Source organism: Canis aureus, chromosome 18 (assembly GCF_053574225.1).
Source record: "Canis aureus isolate CA01 chromosome 18, VMU_Caureus_v.1.0, whole genome shotgun sequence".
Taxonomy (NCBI): domain Eukaryota; kingdom Metazoa; phylum Chordata; class Mammalia; order Carnivora; family Canidae; genus Canis; species Canis aureus.
In genome coordinates, this window is record NC_135628.1 from 13,894,388 (window position 1) to 13,920,671 (window position 26,284).

General features: G+C 41.5%; 1 long non-coding RNA gene across 1 annotated transcript; it reads left to right on the forward strand.

Moving 5' to 3' along the window:
• The first annotated feature begins 1,433 nt into the window (after nt 1–1,433).
• LOC144288266 (uncharacterized) lies at nt 1,434–26,284 on the forward strand. Its single transcript, XR_013356236.1, has 2 exons — nt 1,434–1,720; nt 26,000–26,284. It is a non-coding gene; the product is annotated as an uncharacterized LOC144288266 (long non-coding RNA).

The following is a 26,284-nucleotide window of genomic DNA, read 5'->3' on the forward strand; positions in this document are numbered from 1 at the left end:
GATGTGGGACTCGATCCCGGGACTCCCAGGATCATGCCCTGGGCCAAAGGCAGACACTCAACCACTGAGCTACCCAGGTGTCCCTAGGTTAAGTTTTCTTAACAAAATGCAGAGGCTTAAAGGTTGTAAAATCTTGTTGCTCTTTCATGTAAGGGTTGTGAGGGGAGTGGTCGAAGTAGTCAGGGGATTAGTGCTCTGGGGGGTTGTTTGGGGACTCAGGTTCCTTGCTTGACTGCTCCATCATCCCCTAGGGTGTTGTCCTTATCTGTGTGACCTGGGCACAGAAAACTTCAAGGAAGAGGATGGAAGACTAGAGAAATGAGGCCCACACCTGGAAGCAGCCCCAACACACTTCATTTTTGCTGTCAATTAACAAGAACTGAGTCACATGCAACAGCTAGCTATAGGAGAGGCAGGGAAATGTAGTCACTAGCTGTGCAGGCCACTCTGCAGCTAATCCTTGTTGCTGGAGATTTGGGCCTAATTATGAAGGGCTTAAATGAAGAGATAGGAACTTCTGTAGGCAAAGAGAATCACTGAAGAGCTGAGGAGTGACACGTGGGAGGCAGATTTTAGCTTGATGTAGGATGAAGACTTCCATAAGTGGAACTGACCAAAAGTTAAATGATCGATTTAATGATGAAGTCAGTTTCTCTTCATTAGAGATATTTGAGCAGATGCTGCAGGTGCCACTATCCAGATGTCACAGAGACTGATGAGGAGAGAGTGGGCTGGATTGGACCTTCCCTAGAGGACCCCTGCCATGTCTTAGACTCTCCTCACACTAAATCTCAGTCTCACAGCACTGGTGTGATATGGGTAGATTGGGCAGCCTGCACCTAGAGGCATGGAGACCAGTTGTAAGGATGCGCCAAAATGATGTGGGGCCAGTGGGGACAAAGAGAGAGCAATGGTTGTGAGGTTGGGGAAGAATTACCAGAACTTAGTGTCTACTGGGTTTGGGGATGAGTGTAGGAAAACCAGAAGGCTTAGTGATGACTCCAAGTTTTCCAGTCTGCATAACCACAAAGATGTCACCCAGCCACTAACAGAGATGGGCAAGAGTAAAGCAGGATAGGAAGTGAAGAAGTGTTTGAGGTCCCTGTGCAGTGTCTATCAGGCAGCTGAAAATGCAGGTGTGGAATTGGCCAAGAGATCAAGGTTGGAGGCTTAGATTTGGGAATTGTCCAAATACATAATTTTAAAAATAGGAATTGTCAAGATCACCAAGAAAGAAAGGAGCAGAGGTACTTAGCCTGGCATCTCCAGACTTTTAGAGAACCCACGAATGGGTGTGTGTATGTTTATTAGATTCTCAAAATGATCTATGACTCTAAAAAATGTCAAGAATTACAGCTGTAGAAAGAGAATGTTCTGTCAGAAAGAACAGAAGAATTTGGAGAAAACATTATTCACAGGTGCCAGAGGGAAAATTCATTCCAGAAAGTGGATGTTTGGCCATTTCACATGCTACAGCGATGTCCCATAGAGGATGAGAATTGAGGAATGGCTTTTGGATTGGACAACTGGTGACCTTTAAAGAAAGTCATCTTAGTAGGTGGAGAGGGTGCAATTCAGATCTCAGAGTGTGGAGATGTTGAGTAGGAGGTGAGGACCGAGAGACAAGGAGCACAGGACCCCTCACAAGAAATGTATTTATGAGAGGAAGCAATGGCCTGACGTTTGAGGAGTGACTGGGTTTTTACTTCGTGGAAGACAGGTAAGTCAGCGATGGAGGGGGAAAAGGCATGGCAAAGGAGAGGTAGAGTGAAGGGCTTCAGGAATGGTTCTTTGAGAAAGGACCATGGCCCAGACTGAAGGTCCAGCGGGTGGTGAGTGGGAGGTGGTCGGAAGGGGGCTCAGTTTGGGCAAAGAAAAGTAGAGAGGTGGGAAGCAAAGGAAGTTGAATAAAAATGGCCTTCACAACACCTGCTAAGAGTGGGGAGTCAGGACTGGGATCAGGGGGCTGAGCCAGTGTGTTTGGGACTTGGTGATGTGAGGATGAAACGAGGCCTAAAACATCCCGGCCATGGAACTGCTGCAGGGGCCACGGCCTTAACCCCTTCTGCCGCCACCAGGCCCGGCACAGGTGCTGCGTGGACCAGCAGGTGCAGGGTGCCTGCTGTCCATTTCCTGCCGCCTCCCTGCTGCTGCTGCTGCTGCTGCTGCATTGCTGTGGCCCAGGCATTCCTGGGGCCCCCACCCCAGTTCTGTGCCTCTGCCCGTGATGTGATTAAATAAGACCTGTGCCTTTAAGGCATGCCCCCTTCCTCGGCCCTTCCCCCTCCAATTACAGCACTAATTTCAGTAATGGAGCATTAATAGAGTAATGGGCTAGTGAGGCTGGCCTGAAGGAACTGTGGAGCTCAGCACAAATTGAGTAAATAAACCATATATTAGATTTCTAAACAATACTTTTAGTCTAGTCTCCAGGGAAAGAGAGTCGTCAAGACTTACTTAAGTCATCCCTGCAAAGTGTATGTAAAAGAAGCCTCCTTGCAGAGCTTGGTTGTTTGTAGAAGCCGGAAATCTCGCTCTCTCTCCTCCAGGGATTGGAGAGATATGATAGCTGCTCTTCCCACATGTTCCCTTTTCTCGTGATTTCCCAATTTCTCCTACTTAGGCAGATGTAGCAGAGGTGAGAGAGGTGGGAAACCCCAAGAATGCCTCCCTCCTGAGGACCCTGGCAAGTGGCGGGCACAGCACATCTGCCAGGGAAAGGTAGCCCAAGGCAGGTAGTGGTGACAGATGGGCAGTGGAGGAAGGACAGGGGCCAGAGTTAAGAGGAACTTGGGGAAAAAAGGGAAGTTATTAGTAGATGACCTTCCAAAGGGAGGACAACCTTGTATGGCCACTATCGGCAATGTTTTGGTAGGCGTTCCTTTCAGAAGACTAAAGCATAATAACAACATGCAACCATGAGAACTTGTTTCTATGTTGCTTTAATGGATAATGGAAAGAATGAAGGTCTAAGTGTCAGAAGACCAAGGAGGTGGCCTCAGCTCTATTCACTACTAGCTTTAGGAACCTGGACATATAATATTACCTCTCTGTGCCTCAATTTCCTTGTCTGTAAGATGGGGAAGAACAGTGTCTTTCTGCTTGCTTCCCAGAGAGTGATGGGGGGCAGAGGAGATTACATGCTATTTGGGCGGAGGTCCTGCCTACAGTAGTGGGGCGTGCTGCATCTTCTGGTCCTCTAGGTTTCTGCTGCCATGTGGCCCCGCTCTAGCCTCTGAGGGCAAGGAGAAGGTGATTCTGGGAGGTCTGAGTGCTGGTAGGAAGTCCAAAGATCAGGGTCATGAATGTTAACATATTGATCACTTGCTCCACACCCCTGATGGTGACATTTTGAAGCTATGGAGTAGAATTATAGGATTTCAGCATTGTGGCTAAAATCTGCTCTGACTTTGTTTGCTCCTATTGCCTAAGCAAGTCCTGAGTTGAGTTGTGTAGGGTCAAGTGCTGAGAAGAGCTCTCTCTCCTTCACAAAGATCCTGCTGGCCTTAGAAGGGCTGATTCACAAAGTGACTTAAGGTGGCTGTGGAAATCCCTAGGGTAAAGCATTGGTCACCAGTGACTGTTCTGCTAAATCTTACAAATGTTCTGGATGTTCTTCTTGCAAGAGATCAACTCCTGAAGGTAAGTTCCTCATGTAGATTTTGTCTACATGGAGTGCAGGTGGGAAGGCAGAAAACAATGGGAAAGGCATGGTGGGTTTGGGACCTTCTTAGTCTTACTTGTTAAGAGCTTGCATTCTGCACTGAGGTCCCCCAATCTTCCCTGCTGCTCCTGCTACCTGCAGGCATAGATTCAAGTTACTAGAGGGTGGATATCAAACTATTTCCTCCTTGGTGACTGGTTTAGATGGGGCTCCTAGCACAGATTCCCTAATCTCAGACCACAGTCATAGCCCTGGAAGATGCTTTACTACCTATACAACTTTCAAAAGAAACACCCAAATCTGTGTGCTAGTTTCATCCTTTACAAAACAGTACAACCTGAGGGATTCACTCTAATTGTGTACCTACTAAGTACCAAGTCCTCTGAAGTAGCAAAAAGATGCAATGAATCACAAACAATATTTATCCTATAGCAACTCTGAAGTTTTACAATTTTACCCAAATCTGCTCTAGTAGAATCAGAAGGTCTGGTACATCCGACCTAGAAAATGATATGCTGTATAAGTCGTTGAGTGTAACATTGCCTCTCTTAGAACTTTTGGGACAGGATGCATACAGCATTCTTGTAGAGACATCCTCTATTCAAATTTTGAGAAGTCTATGCTTTAGGAGAGAAGGAAAACACATCTCTAGCTATATCCTCTGGCTCAGTCTGAAATTCTAATCATGCTGGGCTCAGAGGCTTAAAACATAGGTAGACATTTAATAGCTGTTGATTTGGTGCAATCTGAAACATACTGCCACATGCAGGGACAAAGGCCTTCTAGTAATGCTTACATTAATGGGGCAAAAAAGAGAAGACCACCTTTTAGGCTCGTGATCTGTAGGATGAGTTGAGGTGGCTGCTTAGATGCCTCAGAACACTTCAGAACCTCTGAACTACACATTGTCTGAGGCTTCTCCCAACACTTAAATCTGTCTAGTTCTATGGGAATGAAACACCAAATGATCTAGAGATTGGTGTGTATTTCAGAAAAATTGTGACACAGTGGGCATCGTATAAAAGGAGAAGGTGAATGGGGAATGCCATGAACAACGTTTATCTGAGCAGGCCTCCAAAGCCCCAGGTCACTATCCAAGAGGCACCTGTGATTCTGTGCAGATTGGTTCAGGATATCAGCTCAGAATCCTCCTCAACTCTCCTTCTTGTGGTTCTCTTCTGGATGATGGCCACAACTCTATCTTACAGCCCTGCACCTGGTCCTGCCCAGCTCTTCAGAGAGGCCTCTTGTTTGAATGGATGTCTGGTGTGAGGCTTTCCTTTGATCCCTGGTCATTGACTTAGCTCTCTGTGTACTCCTGAATTTGCTTCTCAGGCCAATGTCAGCATCCTACTCTCCACCCCATACATCCCTAGCCCTCTACTCAACAACCCAGACTGCCATATGACTATGGACAGAGTTTGAGAAATGAGAGGAAGGAAGGAAGGAAGGAAGGAAGGAAGGAAGGAAGGAAGGAAGGAAGGAAGGAAAGAGAGAAAGAGAGAGAGAGAGAAAAGAACGGTTGTGTTCGAAACCTAAAATCATGAAGGTTTGTCATATTCCTAAATGAAGGCGAAAAATCAATCTGGGTTGAATCCCCTAAGAAAATATATCATGGAGATTAACAATACGTGATGGGATAGGCACTGAATGTTCTATGCAACTGATGAATTGCTGAACTCTACATCTGAAACTAATGATGTATTATATGTTGGCTAATTGAATTTAAATAAAAATTAAGGAAAAAGCCAGTATGACTCAGATGACCAAGGTTCAAATCCTGGCCCAGCTACTTAACGCCCCTTCTCTGAGCATCTCAAAATGGGAAATGTTAACACCTACCTTACCAGATTCTTCTGTGTAATAAATAAGATGGAGCAAACTTAGTTTCTGGCACACGGAAGAGACTAAGTATGAGTTCATTTTTCTTTCCCTTTGGTAAACCAGTATCAAGAGATGGTCTCCATGATACTCGATTTTTGAACAGCATTGCAGAGAGAAAAAGCAGTATCAACTTTTAAAATTCCCTTTAAGTGTGCCAACCACGACCTAATGGTCGCCAGGGGTTTAGAGCCAGGGGTTTAGAATAATTAATTAGGTCTACGCTAATTTTTTAAAAGTTCCCAGATGAATATCAGAAAGGGAGACAGAACATGAGAGACTCTTAACTCTGGGAAATGAACGAGGAGTGTTGGAAAGGGAGGTGGGCAGGGGGTGGGGGTGACTGGGTGACGGGCACTGAGGGGGGCACTTGATGGGATGAGCTCTGGGTGTTATGCTATATGTTGGCAAATTGAACACCAATAAAAAAAAATAAAAGTTCCCAGATGGCAATGACTTAACTGGCTTAATGTGTTAATGATGGACCTCCTCATTGGGAGTAAAAGTTCCAGAGCTTTGTCCACGGGACCAAGTAATATCACAGCAAATGTGCTGTCATGGGGCTGTGCCTGGTACCTCAATTGGTACTGCCTTTTCTCTTTTTATTATGGAAAATTTTAAGCCTAAACAGTAGTCAAAAGAATAGTATAACAAACCATATTTATCCATCACCTAGCCAATGTTGTTTTATGCATATTCTTACTAACTTGCTATCCTACCAGAATATTTTAAAGCAAATCTCAGATTTCAAGGTATTATATACACATTTCAGTATTTAGTTATACAGAGAAGAACTATTTTTCAAACACAATCACAATGCATTATCACCTCTAAAAATTATTACAATAATTCTTCAATATTATTCAATGTTTAGTTATGTCTCCTCTCCTTCTCTCCAACCGCATACCCCACCATATATAGTTTGCTCATATCAGAATCCAAATAAGGTCCTAAAAGAGGTGAAAGTCTAGCAAAGGAGAAAATGGGCACAAGAAAGAGATTACAACATGGTTGCTCCAGCTGTTGGGTCAATGTTTTAATTTAATTGATGGCTGCTGTTCCACCAGGGCCCACTGCAGTGTCAGAATGGCATTTGTTGAGCCTGGCAAAGAGACAAACCATGCCTATGTGTACTCCTTAGTCTCAGAAGCCAGCACTTTTTTCTTTGATGCTCCTTTGATGTGTTACACTATCCTAATTAGGGTAGTTCAATAAATCAGTCCCTTGGGCATTGACACTTCAACACAGGCCTAATTTGCTAAGCACTGGTAGACATTAACCAGTTGTTAGAAATTTGCTGTGACATTCCTCAAAGATTCACATAGGGATCCTATCCCATCAGTGGTCTTGAGTCCAGATTCTGCTTCAAAAGGTTGATCTCAGATAGTCCATGACTAATAATACATCCCCCAGTCCTTCAGTGGATTAAGCTATTGTTTGCCTAAGGCTCCAGGATGGACAGAGATATGCAAGTGTTAAGTGGTGGCCTCATGGCTCCAAGTTTCCTGTGGTTACTGCCCAGCCTTCAGGATTAATTTGAAGCCTATCTCTGTAGAGAGTCAACTGTCCTGTGCAATCCTCATTCATAACTTCCTGCTACATTGGGCAAGACGCCAAGACACTCATTCTTTGTCTACTAGGTTGAAAGGGGGGGGAAAAAGAGGGGGTGGCAAATTACAGAGGAAGGAAGGGAATTAGGGATGCCTTATCTTCAGAGAGTTCATCCATTCTTTCTCGGCATAGGATAAGAATGGCAAGTCGACCCTGTTGGCGTCCTATGTATCCAGCCTGGGATTGCACAGGAAGGATGTGACACATTTGGGGAAGAGACACTCCCACCTGATACGGGCTTTGGAACTAGCACCTGGGAAAGCCAAATGATAAGACCAACATTTTTTTGGAGCCTTTTCTAAATGCCAACTCCTCTGCTTATGACTTTAAAGGCCATATTTTATTTAAATGTCCCTGCAGCCCTATGGCTCTCTTTGAGTAGAAACTATGATTATTTAGATTTTAAAGAGGATGAAATTGAAACCAGAAAGGGTAAGCCTCTTGCCCGTGATGTGGCCAGCAAGATGCTCACATAGTCTGACCCTGAACCAGCACGCTGCGTGGGGTGATGCAGGATGGGGGGGGTGCAGTTCCCCACCTGTCCTGGGCAGCTGCAGGTGTGATAGTTTTCTCATTGAACTTGCTGCTGTAGTGGATACTGGATCATGCACTAACCTCACAGGGCCAGTTATGGGACTGGCTTTACAAAGTCCAGTGAAATAAAGTGAGATGGAATGAAGTTATGATTACAGAGGAAAAGCCTGGAACTGCTCTAATTGATGTTTAAAGGTAGATGACTTGCAAATTTTAGAACTCTTAACTCCTATTAGCCAGATAGTCCCCACATTCCATCTCATGGCTGATCCTTGACTCCTGTGGGTCTCTTCATCGTGCCTCAAGTGTACGGTGGTCAGCTTTGTTCTGTGATGTGAGGGGTTGCTTCAGCTTTGATCCCTGCCATACACACCTCTTGGGTACTTGCATATATACCAGGCCCTGTGCTGGCTTACAATACTAAGAGAAATAGGTGGCAGCTCCTGTCCTTGACGTGAGCCCTACTGAGGGCTCCTGACAGGAGTCAGCATAGACTGTGCTTAGGAGTGAGAGCCTGGGTCTAATTGACTAAGTTTGGCCCCCAGCTCCTCATTGAGCTTTGGTTTCTTTGTCTATAAAATAGGGACAGCAATGGGACTTTAAATGAGATAATTTCTGTAAAACTTGACCAAGACCCCAGTGTGTAGTGAGCTCAAACAGATATCATCTGTTATTTCCTGACATCTTGGGTTTACCTTCTTTTCATGACAGCTGGGGTTTCCTGGGCTGAGCCACCTGGCCTCTCGAATCTGTGTTTGGTTGCTGACCCCACAGCAACATGATCTCAGTTTTAAACTGGCCCCAAGTTTCAAGACGGTGCAATGGCTCATGTCTCCAGGAGTTCACAACTGAGGCAGCCAGCCTGGGTGATCTCTCTTGGGCTCTGTACCCTGCCCATCCTTGTCAGGCACCACAGTGCCCCACCTCAAGTAATGTATTTGAGGTTTGGTTTCAGGGTTGATGACATATTTTTCTATCAGCTAAAATATTTTTGCTCTTTGATTCCCCCTTTCCAGACAGAACAATCACTTTTTTCTTTTAACTTGAGTGTTAGAGAACTGGAAAAAATGCCTACTTTACATACTAACTTGATAACACTAGGCTTTAATGATACTTGGCTCTGTATGAAGAACCTGTATCTGTAGTAAACTGGTTTCCCTTCTGCCATCCTCACAAGCTTTGCTTATTCATGCCTCTGTGCGTCTGTTGGCTATTTCTCTGTCTTGCACTACTTTCCTGTGTCCAGAGTTTTTCATCGTGCAATACATGTCTCAAGGTTTTATTCCCACTGTGAAGCTGTAGAGCCTTCAGCTCTAGCTTGATTTCTTTCCTCCCCAAACAAGAGAAGCATTCATTGTTTACCTGCAATTTGGCACTTTCCGCACACTTTCTTACATTCAGATTATTCAATAAACATTCAGCAAGCCTCCTAATGTTTTCCAAAGTCTATGCTAAGTGTTTTTCACATATTTTACCTCTTTTAATCCTTTCAACAATCCTGAGAATAGGTATTGTTAATATCCCCACAAATATATGCAAAAATTGAAGTTAGATTCCAGTAGCTTAAATAATTTGTCCATTAAGAAAATGAGAAGACAAGCCACAGACTGGGAGAAAATATTTGCACATCATATATCTGACATGGAATTTGTATCTAGAATATGTAAACAACTCTTACAACTCAACAGTAAGGAGATGAATAGCCCAATTAAAAATAGGCCACATTTCAATAGACATTTTGCCCAAGAAGATATGTGAATGGCTGTTCAGCACATAAAAATATGCTTAACATCATTAACCATTAGGAAAATGCAAATCAAAACCACAGTGAGATGCCATCCCCCCACACTGGGATGGCTATAATTGAAAAGATGGATAATAACAAGTATTGATGGGGATGTGAAGAAACTAGAACTCTCATGCATTGCTGGTGGGACTGTAAAGTGGTACAACCAATTTGATGAGTTTGGCAGTTTCTTAAGAAGTTAGACAGATACTTAAATCACAAAAATCTACTCCCAGGTGTCTCCCTAAGAGAAATGAAAACCTACATCTACACAAAGATTTATATATGTGAATGTTCATGGAAGCATTATTCATAATAGTCCCAATCCAAATATCCACAGCAGGTGAATGGATAAACAAAACATGGAAATCCATAAAATAGAATACAATTCAGCAATCAAAAGGAATGAACACATGCTAATACATTCTATGAATGGATGGAGCTCAAAAATATTATGCCAAGCAAAAGAAGTCATGTTCAAATGAGCAAATATTGTATGATTCCATTTATATGCAATTTCTAGAAAAGGCAAATTTATTTCTGTTTCTACAGAAAACAGGTCAGTGGTTGTCTGGGGCTGGAGTGAGAATGAGAATTGAGTGAAAGTGATCATAAGGGAGCTTTTGGGGCTGATGGAAATGTTCTAAGGTTGGACTGAAGTGATGTGTGTCTAGCTCTATAAATTCACTAAAATAATTTTATTGAATCCTTTACTTACAATGGATAATGGTATACAAATTATACCTCAGTAATGATGTTAAACAAAGAATCCTTGTCCAAGATTGCACAAGTAGCATCATTGGGATTTGGTTGTGACTTTCCTACAGGGCTCTTCTAGCTGTCTTTTGCATTTGTTCCTGCATGTGGTTTGTCTCCTTGGGAAATAGACAACTCTTTAAGAATGGGAGCATGCCTTTACATCTTTGGGACTCCCTCACCATGTTCTCAACAAATATGTGGAACTGAGTTGATAGCACATCATATTATAATGGGATTATTCTGTACCAGAAGTAACAACGTAGAGCTGCTATTTCTCCAAATGCTGCTCAGAGTGTTGAGACATGAGGGGTAGATAGTCCATCAAAGGCATGCCGCCTGGAGAACAATGTAGTGACAGGGCTGGCTGACAACGAGAGACAAAGAGCTGTGCTGTTGAACACTGCCCAGAGCAACCTGTCTCTTCCTGCTCAGCCCAGCAGACTGTTAAAAGGACCACAAAAGGCTGCTGGGGAGATGACAAGAGCTTAAGAATTTGCTGAATGTGTTACCCTTGATAGTAAGAGTAAACCCGAATGACCTTCCCGGGACACACAGTAGAGATTATTAGCATATAGGACAGACCTGAATCTAGGCAGGAAGGTGGAGATACATGTTTGAAGACTGTCCAGTGGACTCACATGTATTTGACCCACTCAGTAGAGTTAATGACTTTGTTGGAAATCAATATTATTTTTTTTCACAATTTAAAAAGGTATTATTGGGAAAATTATTTAGACTTGAAAATGGGAAAAAAAGACTACTGTGTGTCCTTTCCGTGGCTTGCTGGGCATTATCTAATGTACCCTATAAGGTGTGCACTTTTCACTGGCTTTCTATTGATTAGGTTACTTTCTAACCACAGGGGTAGCAGTTAACATGTGGAAAACTTGATAATAATGCAAATGACTCTTGTTCATAGCAAAGCAAATGAATTTCTTCCAGTAGATATAGAAAAGATAACCCCAAACATTACATTTTATTGCTCTTTCAGATATTAACTAGTTTTGCATCTATTAGCAAATTTATGTGACATTCTTGACTGTTTATAGATATCTCTGTTCTTCAAATTCTCCACTGGAATAGTCTTAACATTTTATAGATTCTCCCATTGATGAGCCAAAGAAATCTTTGACACATACTTCTTTTGTATTTGCACAGAGGTTATGTTTTTGACTTTTTGAAGATTATACTTTAGCAGTGTGCATAGCCATAGTTCAGGCTCACTGTGTAGACTGCCATCTGATCAGACCATTCAAGGAGTTTCCCCTCCCCCTCCCACTCCCTACCTGCCTTTAATCTCAAAACTCCCGATTCTTCTATATCCAGCCAGCAGCCACCATTTGCTCCACCAGAAAACTGTCTCTAACCTTTAGACTAGGCCAGATATCTTTGTTCTGTGTGGTCACAAGACTCTCTAGACTTGTTTTCTCATGAAACCATAATGAGATACTCTAAAAAGAAATAAAAACCATAGTTTCATACTGCTTAGAAAAATGAAAAAAAAAAACAGTAAGAATATTAGCTCTCAGGGTGCTTGAGTGGCTCAGTTGGTTGAGTGGCCCTTGATTTTGGTTCAGGTCATGATCTCAGGGTTGTGAGATTGAACCTCACATTGGGCTCCACACTGAGCACAGAGCCTGCTTGAGATGCTTCTCCCCACAACCCTGCACTTCTCACATGCATGCATTTTCTCTCACTAAAAAGGAGTACTATCTCTCAAAGTCTAGGACATTTATTTGCTATCTCTCTTGTGATAGGGATTTGATACCTTACCCATGCCCCCACCTCCACCACTTGAATTTGCTAGGCCCTTAGAATATGAATGGGAGTAATCTATGTCCTGTCCAAGCAGAAGCTTTAAAAGCCCATATAGTGCCTCAGCCACTGTTCTTTTCCTTCTGCCATGAGAAGAGCATGTCCCAGATAGAAGGTGGTTTCTTTAACTTGCATCTCAGAGTGAAGAAGGTATTGACTAGATCTGTAGCCATCATGCAAAGGACATGTAATATGAGAGAGAATAAACCCTAAGATGTTTAAACCAATGAGATTTGGGGATTATTTGTTTCTGCAGCATAACCTAGCAAAAACTGACTAATATAGCAACACTCATCTCAAGTGAGCTTGTTATTAAAAACAATAACAAAAAATAATCTAAGCATTTAGCTCAATCCAGAAAGAGAGAGAAATATAAGGGAAGCAGGAGGGAGGTAGCATAAAATTTAAAGCAAAATTAACTAATTAGAAAAGTAGAGAAATGATAATAAACTCAAAATCCATTCTTTCAATAGGGCCAGTTATGCTGGCAAATTCCTTCAAGTATAATCAAAATAAAAGGAGAAAAAAAAGAGAACCTCTAAAATAAAAAATCCCATATAAAAAATATTAATAGCAGGAAGTGGATTTGGGCAAAGATACAAAAGAGATTATGAAAACTTTTAAGAAAATACAATGTATATCTCTATGTTGATAAGTTTCAAAGTCCTGACTAAATTAATTTTTAAAAATGAAAACACAAATGGTCAAGTTTGTGTAAAAGATATTGAAAGTCTACATAGAACAAAAAGCATGGAAAAGATAGAAAATATTGTTGAAGACCTACTGTTAAAGTACTGGATCTGAGAGAATTTATCTGTAAGTGCTTTAATATTTTCTTTCTTTTAAAGGAATTTATTTATTTATTTATTTATTTATTTATTTATTTATTTAAGAGAGAGAGAGAGAGAAAGAGAGAGAGCACAAGTGGTGGGGAGGGGCAGGGGTAAAAGGAGAAGCAGACTGCGAGCAGGGAGCCCGACTCGAGGCTCAATCCTAGGACCTTGGGATCATCAGCCAAAGGCAGATGCTTATCTGACTGAGGCACTCAGGTGCCCCTCTGCCCCAAAATCCTCTTAAAAGGGAATAAAAATTTTTTAAATTTAAGTAAGCATCCTGAAATTAGTATCTTGAAAATAATAGCATAAAAATAAGAAATATTTTCCATCAAGTCAGAAAATAAGACAAAGATAGCTACTGTAACCATTATTATTAAGCATTTTTCTGGAACTTAAAGAAAGGCAATAAGAAAATTGAATGAGAGGAATAAACACTGATAAAAAGGAAAAGATATTTTTTGCAGAAGTTAATTGCCTACCTGGAAAAATTAAGAAAAATAAAATATGCTATAGAGTAAAATAAGGTCGACAGGATTTAAAAACAAAAATATGGAGCTTCTGGGTGGCTCAGTAGGTTGTGTCTGCTTTTGGCCTAGGTCATGATCCCAGGAGTGTCAGGCTTCCTCCTCGGTGGGGATCCTGCTTCTCCCTCTCCCTCTGCCCCTCTTCTGCTCATGCTTGCTCTCTCTCTCAAAAAGGTAAATAAAATCCTTAAAAAAAACAGAAAAAAATAAAAGAGTCATGAAAAAGTGTATATACACGTGCACACAGTCTTGGTGTATGTAATATCCTGACACAAAGAGAGAAAACATTGATTAATTCTAATTGATTTTAATAAAACTTCTACATAGCAGAGAACACAGTAAATAAAACTGACAGGCACATGATAAGCTGAGAAAAATATTTGAAACCCATCCTAAATATTAATTTCTTTGATAAAGAACTCTTGAAAATTGTTAGACACTTTCCTTCAATCAATAAATATTGACTGAGCACTTATTCTTTGCCAGGCAGTGTTGTAGTTGCTTGGGAACATAAATGAACAAGCAAACACAATTCCCTGCTATGACAGAGCTTACTTCCTCGGGTAATTTATTTTTAAAAATGCAAATACTAATAAAAAATGAAAAAAATATTGACTTCCACTAGCAATTATAGAAATGTGAATTAAGTGTTTTAATTTTTCACTTTTTAAATCAGTAGAGATGTTAAAAAATTGGTTATATTCAGTGTTGTCAAGAGTATGGGAAACACATACTCATATATGCTTCTGGGAGGAGTATAAATTGGTAGAAACTTTCTGAAAGGCTATTTGATAATCTTAAGAAGGATGATTAGCAATTCCCCTTTAGAAATTTATACCAAACAAATAAATAATTGCAAAACCAAATTATCTACAAGGATTTTATTGCAGAGCTATTTATAAGAACAGAAAAGTTGGAAATAATCTAATTTGGTGTACACACACAAGATGGGCTGACCTATAGAATTTGTATTGTATTGTAGAAGAATATGCAGCAATACAGAAATATTTTTAAGTTAAAATAGTATATACTGAATTGTTCAATTTTAAATAAAACGTATATATATATTTAGAAAGTTTGAAAGATAGACATTAAAATATTAAGGTTCTGTCTTAGTACAATTTGAAGTGTCTTTAATTTTCTTGTGATTTAGGTGGTATGGATTTTTTTCAGTTTATTTATTTTTAAAGATTTTTTTTATTCATGAGAGAGGCAGAGACATAGGCAGAGGGAGAAGCAGGCCCCCCGCAGGGAGCCCGATGTGGGATTCCATCCCAGGACCCTGGGGTCACACCCTGAGCCAAAGGCTGATGCTCAACCACTGAGCCACCCCGGTGTCCCTGGAGTTTTTCAATTTAAAAAACTATCATTTTCTTCAAAGCTAATGTATAAAGATATCCATATGCCTTAGAGGTCATATATTCTGTGGGATCCTCTTTTTGCAGATACAGTTCCCGGGTTTCATAGTGATCTCCCTTAAACCCTTAAATCCTCTCAGGCCTGACAAAAGGCTGCCAGGAGAGACAGGCTCTGATCAGGGATCAGGGTAAAACAGGTGAGATGAGTCGTACAAGTGTGGTGTTGGAACCCATATTTACTTAAATTTTTGATATTGTTTATTGTAGATATTTTTTGAATTTGTTTGGCTTTTAAAATATTGCATTTACATTAAAACATTTCCTTTTTTAAAAAAGATTTTATTTATTTGAGAAAGTGAGAGAGAGAGCGCAAGCAGAGGCAGAGGGAGAGGGAGAAGAGAAGTAGGTTCCCTCCTGAGCAGGGAGCCTGATGGTGGGGCTTGAACCCAGGACCTGAGCCGAAGACAGATGCTTAATTGACTAAGCCACCCAGGTGCCCCAAAGCATCACTTTTCTTGACTGCTGATTCTTTGGCACCCCCTCCAAACTGTGCCCCGAGGTGAGTGAGGCCTTGCTCCCTGAGAGCCCTCTGTACCCTACACACTCCACGAACAGCAGCCCCACACATCCTGCTTCTGCCTGCCATCCGGCCGCTGCTGCTCCATCCTGGCAACCTGGGACCAAACACTGGTGCTCTGAATGGAGTGAGGGAGGCCAGCAGGCCCAGGCACTCGGTGAGCACTTCCTTTGGCCTGGCCCTTGTGCAGAGCACTTTCCCAGCATTATCTGAGTCCTCCCAATAGCCTGATAGGTTGGGGAGCAGAGATCCTATGTGTCCCTCACTATCATTCTGCCCCCTCAATAACAGACTTCCCTAATTGCAGAGGGGCACATGAACATCCACGGTAAAGGCCGCATTGCCCAGGCTCTCTTGCAGCCAGGTGTGGCCATGGGATTAAGTTCAAGACAAAAGAAAGTTAGGGGCCATGTCTATAGGGGAAGGCTACTCCCTTCATCTCTCCTTGCCTACTTCTTCTGTGTGGAATACGAGTGTGAGGACTGGGGCTGCAGCATCCATCCTGGGCTAGAATGGAAGCCACCATTGAAGACTGTGGAACAACCAGGTGGGAAGACTGACTGCTTCATTGTGTGGAATCTCCATAGCAGGCCGCGATTGCTGTGTTCTATGAGAGAGATATAGGCTTCTATCTCGTTAAAGCCACTGTTATCTTAGGTTTCCTGGGACTCACAGATCAACCTAGTCCTAATTTATTCTGATAGATACTATTATTAAGTCCCCTTTGTAGATGAGGGGGCTAGACTCAGAGAAGTTAAGCACCTTTTACAAGTTTGCACAGTCATTAAGTGACAGATCAGAATCTGAAACGAGGATATCTGACTCCAATGCCCTAGCTCTTAATCCTATGTGATTAAAGTTCCCTGCTCCAGGAAGATTTCCAGCCCTGAACAAAGGGCTTGGAATCCTAGATTTCAGGTGCTCATTCCTATGCTTTCCTCCAGCCAAGTCCTAAACCCTTCTGGGGCTTCAGTGGTTGAAAATGGCTTAGCAGGAGAACAGGAAGAGAGAACAGGAGAACAGAACTTCCTTGCCAATGTCTTCTGGGTTACCTCCCATACCTTGCTCTGTCACCAGACCACCATGTGACACAGGCACTGTTTATGTGCATTGAGTTTTAGGGATCATCCATCATCATTTCCTAGGACAAAGTTACTCTGCTCTTGCATCAGTGTGAGTGGTGGGGGTGGGGCGGAGGGAGGGCTGCATCCCTGCAAATGTTTCAGAAATCCCATCATCTTAAGACAGTCTCATGAACACCGTGCAGCCCTGTGGTATTTTGACATTGGTTGTCTCTGCATTGTTGAAGTAACTCAGCACGTTGGCATGCGTTTATCCCCCCAGGTCAGGGCATTGCTAAAGGAAGTTCATCGCCTCTGCTTCTTCAGTAACTGATGTCTGATGCATCAGCCGAATGCATTTCAGGCTTATAAGCATTTCCCCCCAATCTACAGTCAAAAAAGCTTTCACCATCTCCCCTTCCCCCATGAGTGACCAGTGTCTCAGCATTAATGCATCTGATGGCACCGAGCCGTGGTGGCCAGAGCGAGGACAGTCGCCAAGCAGGGATTGAAATCACTTTTTTATTTACATTATTACTTTTCCACAGCTTGGTTTTTTGCAGGCTTTTGATCTATTAGGCTATACTATTTAGTCCAGACTGAATCTTTGAATTGCTTTACTTTTTCATCTAAAATCATCAAAGACCTAAAATAAATAAATAAATAAATAAAATCATCAAAGACCTTGATAAACCTGTATAATTAATCAAAATATTCATCTATGGTGTCGATTTATCAGGTCTAATAGTGAAGCACTGCCTCAGTGTAGAAATGCTCAGTGCTCAGTGTAGAAGACAATTCATACTTTCTCAAGTGTAGACTTTGTTGGTGATTCTTTTGTGAAGAGTAATCATTGTTATTTTAGGAAAGGCCCTGAGTTTATCTAACTCTTATTAGAGCTGAACGAGTTTGTATTTCTACCATAGAATACTAGTGTGAAACCCAAACCTTCTTGTAAGGTAAACTCATATTGTCCTTTAGACATGTCCAGTTATGGCATTAATAATTGCAGATTGTCTTGGATAAAACACATATTTAGTCTTTATAAGAGATATGAAAATAGGATTATTACTCTTCATTATTGCAAATATTAGGTTGTATTTACTGCCAAACTTTTTTGACAGGTTCTTTTTTTTTTTTTTTTTTTGACAGGTTCTAAGAGGTAAATTTTAAGTATGTTATAATCATTTTCAAAGTGCAAGCTGCCACTTCTGGTTCATGGCATTTCTCCTTCACACGTTGATAAAACAAATGGAGACAAGAGGAATCAAAGCAGAGCTGGAGGGATTTGTTAGGACAGAAATTCTGATTCGTTCATTATGATTCTCAGATGACCAGGAAGTAATGATCCACTGGATCTTTCTTTTGATGTATAAGATGGGAAATTTTCTAGCACAATATCTTAGTCTAGGAAGAGCAGCCCTAAATGTACTACTAATTGAAATATTTTCTAATTTCCTTTGTCCTTTCTTATTTGATTCATTGGTTATTTAGGAGTGTATTAATTTCCACAACTTTTGAATTCCCTGAAGTCCTCCAGTTATTCCTTTATATTTTCATTCCATTAGGTCAGAAAACATACTTTGTGTGGTTCAGTCATTTAAAATTTGTTGAGACTTATTTTTTTAAGATTTTATTTATTCATGAGAGATAGAGAGAAAGAGAGAGAGAGAGAGAGGCAGAGATGCAGGCTCCATGCAGGGAGCCCGATGTGGGACTCGATCCCAGATCCTGGGATCATGCCCTGAGCCAAAGGCAGACACCCAACAGCTGAGCCACCCAGGGATCCCTATTGAGACTTATGGCCTAACATATGGTATATCATGGGGAATTTTCTATTTATATTGAGAAGAATGTATAGTCTATTGTTAATGGTTAAAGTGTTCATAAATGTCTGTTAAGCCTATTTGGTTCAAGTCTTCTGTTTGCTTATTGATGTTCTGTGTAGTTGTTCTATTCTTAATTGAAAGTAGGGTGGTGAAGTCTCCAACTATTACTGTTGGATTGTCTATTTCTCCTTCAATTTTGACAGTTTTTACTCCTATATTTTGTGGTTTATTGTTAGAACATATAGATATTTGTAACTGTCATATCCTCTTGATGGATTTATCCTTTTATCATCGTGAAATGTCCTTCTTTGTCTCTGGTAATAATTTTGTATTAAACTCCACTTTGTCTGCTATTAGGATAGTGACTCCAGAAATCTTTTGTTTAGTGTTTGTGTGGTATAATTTTTCCCATCCTTCTATGCTCAAACAATTTGTGTCTTTGAATCTAGAGTGTTTCTCTTAAATGAGTGAAAATATCAGTGAGGGTGACAACATGAGAGACACCTAACTCTGGGAAATGAGCAAGGCATAGTAGAAGGGGAGGTAAGTGGGGGGTTGGGGTGACTGGGCGATGGGCACTGAGGGGGGCACTTGGCGGGATGAGCACTGGGTGTTATGCTATATGTTGGCAAATTGAACTCCGATTAAAAAAAATACAGTGTTTCTCTTGTAGAAAGCATATAGTTACATCATATTTTTTGCTCATTCTGCCAATCTCTGCCTTTTAATTGGTACTCCAGCTGGGGAAGATAAGGTGTAAAAGTAGGGTTTTAGTGGGGGATTGAAGAATGAGGACAACTCTGTGGAAAAGATCAGACTTTAAAACTGTTTAGACATTTTTACTGTAATTACTTAAAAAGTAAACTTTGAAGGATGGAAGAAGAAGGGTGTGGGGAAGTGGAAGTTCTAACCTTGCTTTCTAAAATAGAGTTTTTATGTAATAACCATGGATTATTTAACTATAAAGATTTATGTTAAACTAAACAGAAGTAGTGGTACCTTTTGGAAATAGCTTCTCCAGATCAGCCTTAGAATTAAACAATTTAGATGAACACAAGTGTTATGGGCTAAATTGTGTCCTCTTCCCCTTTAAGTTCATATGCTGAAATCCTAACAATCGGGGCTTCACAATATGACTGTATTTGGGGCCAGGGCTGTTAAAGAAGTAATTAAGGTAAAATGAGTTCATATGGGTGGGTGCTGATCCAATATGGCTGCTGCCATTCTAAGAAAAGATCAACGCACAGACGTGCACCTGCACAGGGAAAACCATGCAAAGACCCAGAGAGATGGAGGCCATCTGAAGACTAAGAAGAGAGGCCTCAGAAGAAACCAAATTTGCTGACTTCTAATCTTGGGCTCAATCTTGGACTTCTGGCCTCCCAAACTGTGAGAAAATGAATTTCTCTTGTCTGAGTCACCCAGTCTGGGGTATTTTGTTAACAGCAGCCTGAGCAAACTAATTCAAAGGTATTACAGATGCATAAAACACTAGAACTTAACCTGATGTTAAAGCTGGGAAATACATTCAGTCAGGTTGGGAAACAACCGTTTACTTATTCCAAATCAATGTTTTTTTTTAAATAGTGGGAAGTTTAGGATTATCTTCCTATCAGTTTGAGTAAATACAGTAGTAATATGTTCAACCAAAGAACCCTAATCATATTATGACAAACAATTGCTAGGATTGTGATCTGATTGAACTAGTTTGAGTTTCTATCCCATGGTTTGGGCTGCAGACATACTCAGAGATCACCCTGGACTTCCCAGATAATGTATTCTCTGTGAGTGTCAAGATTGTTTTTATAATTAGATGTTATCTTTTGTAACAGACCATGTTCCAAGCTGCAAAGCAACCAGAATTCATTATACATGTTTAAGCAGGAGAAGGATTTACTGAGGGATATGAGGAAACTCACAGAATTAGGGGGAAGGTGACAGGAAGGGGAGGGAAGCTCAGCGTCCAGAAGCCATACCAAACCCTGCAGGCGGAATCACCTGTCTGACCAGGAGACTACTAACTCTGCTGCTGCCAAGCACAAAGCACCTGAGATTCACTTCTACTGCACCAGCTTCTTCCACCTGTTTTGAAGCCTTTTCTGCAATAAGATCTTCTGGAAAGTCTTTCCCAAGTGTCCCTGATTGGCAGATGTTTGAGTAACATGCTGTGTTCTAGCTGCAAGGGAGGCAAGTAACTTCAGTTCTAACTTCTACACTGGGAGGCTCAGATATGTCAACATCATTTAAAAGTTGATGGGGTGGCAAGAATATGACAAATGTCCACTGCAAGCCTGGAGTTCTCCTTTCCTACTACCACACTATGCTGTCTTTAATGTCTAAGTCTCTAAAACGACAGAATTAATGTTTGACAAATACAAGTCATGATGAACAAGGCCAACAAGTCAAGTATTTTCAATCAGATTCGCACCAAAGCTTTATATAAGATTTCCTACAATCAACACATGTTTAATATTCTCAGAACATTTAATAATGTTTGCTAATAAATGAATAAATGTGATCATGTAAAGTACTCTTTTTTCTCAATGAGAACAAGAACTATTGAACCCAAATTGTTGGATTGTGTTTCTAGCTCATTTTCACACCCCCTAATGGGTGTTCTTCTTACTCAAGAACATAGTTTATCTATTACTATGGCAACTTTGCTTCCCAACAGAAACAATGGGACAAAGATCCCAACAAAGGATCTTGGTAATTGTTTTTGGGCATGAGGAGCCAGCTGATAGATGATGCTCAAATATTAAAATAGCCATTTTGGTGGTTGGTGAGGATAAGAGAATATTTCAAGTCAAGACTCTTCAAGAAAAGCATGATATGGCCATGGTATGTACCCATGGCACAATGGGTATAGTATTTACTTTAAGGAGAAGTTGTACAAGCACTAGTTAATTCATGTATTTATTCAATGTTCTATCTTTTTTTTTTCAATGTTCTATCTTAACAAACATTTCTTGAGCCCCTACCATAGGCCAGACACTGAACCAGGCCCTTACATTAAGTTCCACAAAGACTTTGCAGTTCAATAGCACGAGATATAGGTAAGCAAAACAATTCAATAAAAGAAATCTTAGGACAGAAATCTAGGAATGTTCTTAGCCACACACTACATTATGATTACACAACAAGAAGTAAATATAACTCTTCCTTTCTGAAGTACAGAGTAGTGACGAAGAAGTCATATATAAGTATCTTGTCCCCAGTGCAGATCTCTGCTGATAGTGCTTTGAAATCTGCTACATCTGCTTTCCTGTTTAAGGGTTTAATTTCACTTTGCAAGCAGTAAAATGTCAATATGCACATAAAGCCCACGAGATAGAAAATTTCATATAAATACAAAGGGAAGTAACACAACTACATTAGCTTGTGTACAGAACGGCCTTATAATGAGAATATCTCAGCTCATTTCTTTTCCCATTCTCTCCTAAGCTTCTAATCATTTACAAGGAATTTCAAAACAAAGCCACGTATACTCTAAAATCTTCTGAGAAATCTTTAAGACCCCTCTTCAGAATTCCTCCTGAATTTCATTCCTCTCCCAAGGGAGGAAGGCATCACTTTATTTGATGGTACATTATTTATTTATTTTTGTCCATCTCCTGCCCTGCACTGTGTCTTCTTTTCTTTCCCTGGCACCTAGGCCCCAGAAGATGGGCAATCATCTCAGAGTGAATGCACACATAATGGAATAAATGAATGGACTCCTTATCAACCAGCAAAGCATGAAGAACAGTTTTCTTTGTTAAAGATTTTATGTTTTTTTAAGGATTTATTTATTTATTCATGAGACACACACACACACACACACACACACACAGAGAGAGAGAGAGAGAGAGGCAGAGACAGAGGCAGAGGGAGAAGCAGGCCCCTGGCAGGGAGCCTGATGTGGGACTCGATCCCGGATCTCAGGATCATGCCCTGAGTTGAAGGCAGATGCTTAACTGCTGAGCCACCCAGGCCTCCCATGGGCAGTTTTCTAGTAGGCCTAACAAGTTTAGAAATTGGGCAGTGTTGGTTGGAATCTGCCTCTGCTACCTGTTGGTTTCTGGAATTTGAGCAACTCATATCATTGTTCTAGGCCTCAGTAGTTTCATCTGTGAGATGGGAGTAATTAATAGAACACATCTCACAAACTTGCTGTGAGAATGAAGTGGGACAATATGTGTAAAAGATACAGCACATACTCTGCAACACCGCCAAACTCATGGCCGATCCTCAGGAAGTGGTGGAAAGAGTCCTCGAGATTGGTATTCCAGTGGATAATGAAGTGCTTTCCTGCAGCAGGCACTCTTGCTTTTAGGGACACTGAACTTTCTGGGTGGAAAAAAATTTATATTTGGCTCTTGTCTGCTGCTTCCTTTGCCACATATTCCTTCATAATATAGAATCCACACCTCTGCCTGTCCCAAATCTGAGTGTATCTTTGACCTTCGAGGAAGTAGCACTTTTTCTTACTGCTTTAGTTCAAATTCTTCTTTCTCTGCCTCTCACTCCCCTAGAGGGGTATGTAATAAAAAAATGTCCCCAGCTTATTTTGAAAGCCCAGCCTCCTAATTCATCCTGAAACACAGAAATCTGATAAGCTGACTTCATTAAATTAAGAACCCCATATCACTCCACCACAAAGTTTGAGGAGTAGAGGAAGCATGTGCTGGTTAGGTGGGTGGTGAGGAACCGCAGAAGATGCCCCCACTTCTACACCAAACACAAACACACATGCTGTCTTAAAACAGCCAGAATTATTTTTCCTGTTTCTTCTCTACTAGATGCTCATTCTGAAATTGGACCAAGTGGAAAAACACAAAGCCCTTCAGATTTGTCCAATTTTGTAACATTAAATTGGGATGAAGCATGTGATGGGGGTGGGGGTAGTTTCATAATATAGTAAGTGGAACCTTTTAGCTTCAGTAAGTGAGTCTGACTCAGGAATGTAGGCGATTGTATCTCAAAAAAAATCAATATTAAGATGCACAATTGCTCCCCTGGTATCGAAAGAATTAGTTGATCTACATGCTAAATGACAAGCCTCTTGATAACAGGGATTATGCGACCTGCCTTTCCAGCCAGGGCTGCTGGGGACTGTCCCTTAGGTCCCTAAGGCAGAGATAATCTAATTACAACAACAAAGACCAGGTCCATTTGAGGAGAAGGCAACTGTGGGGGTGGGACTGGGGGGTCGGAAGGTGATGGTGGGCGTGCAGGACCCTGTTGGGTCTTGTGTTAGCAGGGAGGGGCTCACGCAGAACAAAAGCATGTAGGTGGGGAATTGCTGGGGAGTGAGGCCCAGAGGGGAGGGAGGGAGTGCAGAAAGGGTGGACAGAGGTCACCTCTAAAACATGACTTAATCTCCACTTTGGCTCCACAAACACTGCCACACTGGCTCCCAGACTCCGGCCAGACTTGACGGAGCAAGTGAGCAAGGCTCCAGACGTTCAGACACTCGGAGGCCCTCCGGCCAGTCACAGGAGAGAGAGAGGGGTCTGGGAAACACACGTGGGTCTCTGTGACCCAAGTCCTTTTCTTCCTCTGTCAATCGCCCACCGGCCGTGGGATGAGAGGCTCCAAGAACTGGGCCCTGATGGCACTGCCACCTGACCATGGCAAGAGAAAAATAAGGCCCGGTGCTACACTTTACAGGGAAATGAACCTCTCTCATTTAAAGGACTGTGCTGTTTTCTGATCTCATGTCCTTCTCATGTCTTTGGTGGTAGATATCCCTTTTAAAAAGTTTTGACTTTTTGAGATGATGGGGATAGTGGCTAGGAGGGTTTTTTGCTTTGGCTTTTGTTTGTTTTCAGTGCGCTTACCTGGTATGATAAGAAATTTCCATGGATTGCAGAGGGCCTGCGTGGCTCAGTGGTTGAGCGTCTGCCTTTGGCTCAGGTCGTGATCCCAGGGCCCTGGGATGGAGACCCCCAGTGGGCTCCCCACAGGGAGCCTGCTTCTTCCTCTGCCTGTGTCTCTGCCTCTCTGTGTGTCTCTCATGAATAAATAAATAAAATCTTACCCCCAAAAAAATTGTTAAAAAAAAAGTTTCTATGGATTCCAAAAATGTTTGTCTCTGAAATTTGGTCAAACCAAAAATCTATGAGACTGTAGTCTTGTCAAACAGACTTCTTAGCAAATGTTTGTTGAAATTTTACCTTCACGGTTTCTTTTATTTTATGGAGAAAAATGGACTCAAATCAATCTTTGTTGCTCGTTTCTGTATCCTTCACATCTTATCACTCCCAAGGTGAAAGGTGCTTCCAGTATCCTGGAATTCTAAAGCACTGAGGCATTCATTAGGTCAGGAGTTTTCTCATTATGAAAGGCAGAAGGGCCTTTCTATGAGATCAGGTCCTTTAGAACTTCAATGTGTACCACCAGTGTAGACTAAAGCATAGGGGCTCTGACCTTGGGGCAATGCGGGCCCAGAGGCCTACCTTCTAGGCCTTTTCCTCAAGTGCCCCCACCACCTCTGGGGAGCCTGAGTCCTTCATGTGTCCTTGGGCTGTGAGCAGGAATGGGTACAGACAAGTCCTCTGTCAGGCTGCCCATTTCTGGGCCAGTGTGAGGTCCTCCTTTTCTCTCCCTGGCATTTCACGATATGGAGAGGCCAAACTGACCCATCACTGAAAAATAAGATTTCAAACCCTAAAAAGCTAAGTGTATGTGAGGCAAACCTTCCCAGGCCCGTGGCAGTGGAGATACTGGGTGATGATTTAGTATGATTTGTTTGAGGGGACACTCCTACGTATCTAGGGGAGCTATCAGGTTGTGTCCAGGAAAACAGCTTGAAGGTTCTGTCCATATGGGCCCTCAAAGTGGGAAATGAAGTAATGTTGCTGGGGCAGGCGGTGGGTGATGGAGACAAAGGGGCTTTGATTATCTATCTGACAGTTCTATTGGGAAGCACTAATGGTCTAACTTGAAAAGGAAGTAGAAAAATAGGTGAGGAAGTCTTTTTTTTTTTTTTTTTTTTTTTTTTTTTTTTTTTTTTTTTTTTTGTAAGGAAGTCTTAATAGTGCTAGAAGATCCTGACTTTGTATTCTTCTTGCCCCCAACCTCTCACACAAATTCCTGAGTTTCTTAGAGATGGCCACTGTATAAATAATATATCAATTTAGTATTATTTTTAGGGGCACCTGGGTGACTTAGTGGTTGAGTGTCTGCCTTTGGCTCAGGTCGTGATCCTGGGGTCCTGGGATCCAGTCCTGCATGGGCCTCACCTCAGGGAGCCTGCTTCTCCTTCTGTGACTCCCTCTCTATGCTTCTGCCTCTCTCTCTGTCTCTCATGAATAAAATCTTTTTAAAAATTTATTTATTTATTTATTTTTTTTTCTTTTTAAAAATTTAGTATTATTTTTATTCAAAGTAATATGGTGGTAATTGTTGTGTTTTCTTTTTTGACAAGAACAACTGTGGATTTTTGTTAAAGGGAAGAAATTGTGAACATTTTTTGGATAAAAACCTAAAGCAAAACATTTTTAAATATTATCTATATCGGACTTCCTTGCTGAGTTCCGAGGACTAAATCCTAGAAGAGATGACAGTTAACATCTGCTTAGCTTGAGTAAAGACTATACTTGGAAGGCTTAACACTCTCTTTCCTTGATTTATTGAAATGCCAAGAATTTATATCAAACTGATTTGCTTAGGCATGCACTTGGGTCTGGTTTTTAGAAAATGCTACTTTTGTCTGAACATCACTATGATTGAGTTTTTTTGTTTGTTTGTTTTGTTTTTCAAATTTATTTATTTATTCAGAGAGAGTGAGAGAGAGGCAGAGACACAGGCAGAGGGAGAAGCAGGCTCCATACAGGAAGCCCGACGTGGGACTCGATCCAGGGTCTCCAGGATCACACCCCAGGCTGCAGGAGGCACTAAACCGCTGCACCACCGGGGCTGCCTATGATTGAGTTTTGAAGGAGATTGTGACTGAAGGAATGAGAAGAGAAGAAACAAAGGAGAGGGGGTCTTCAAGCCCCACTTTTTGTCTAACTGTAATAAAATATGCATGTACATTTAAAAATTAAAGCTATATTTACTATT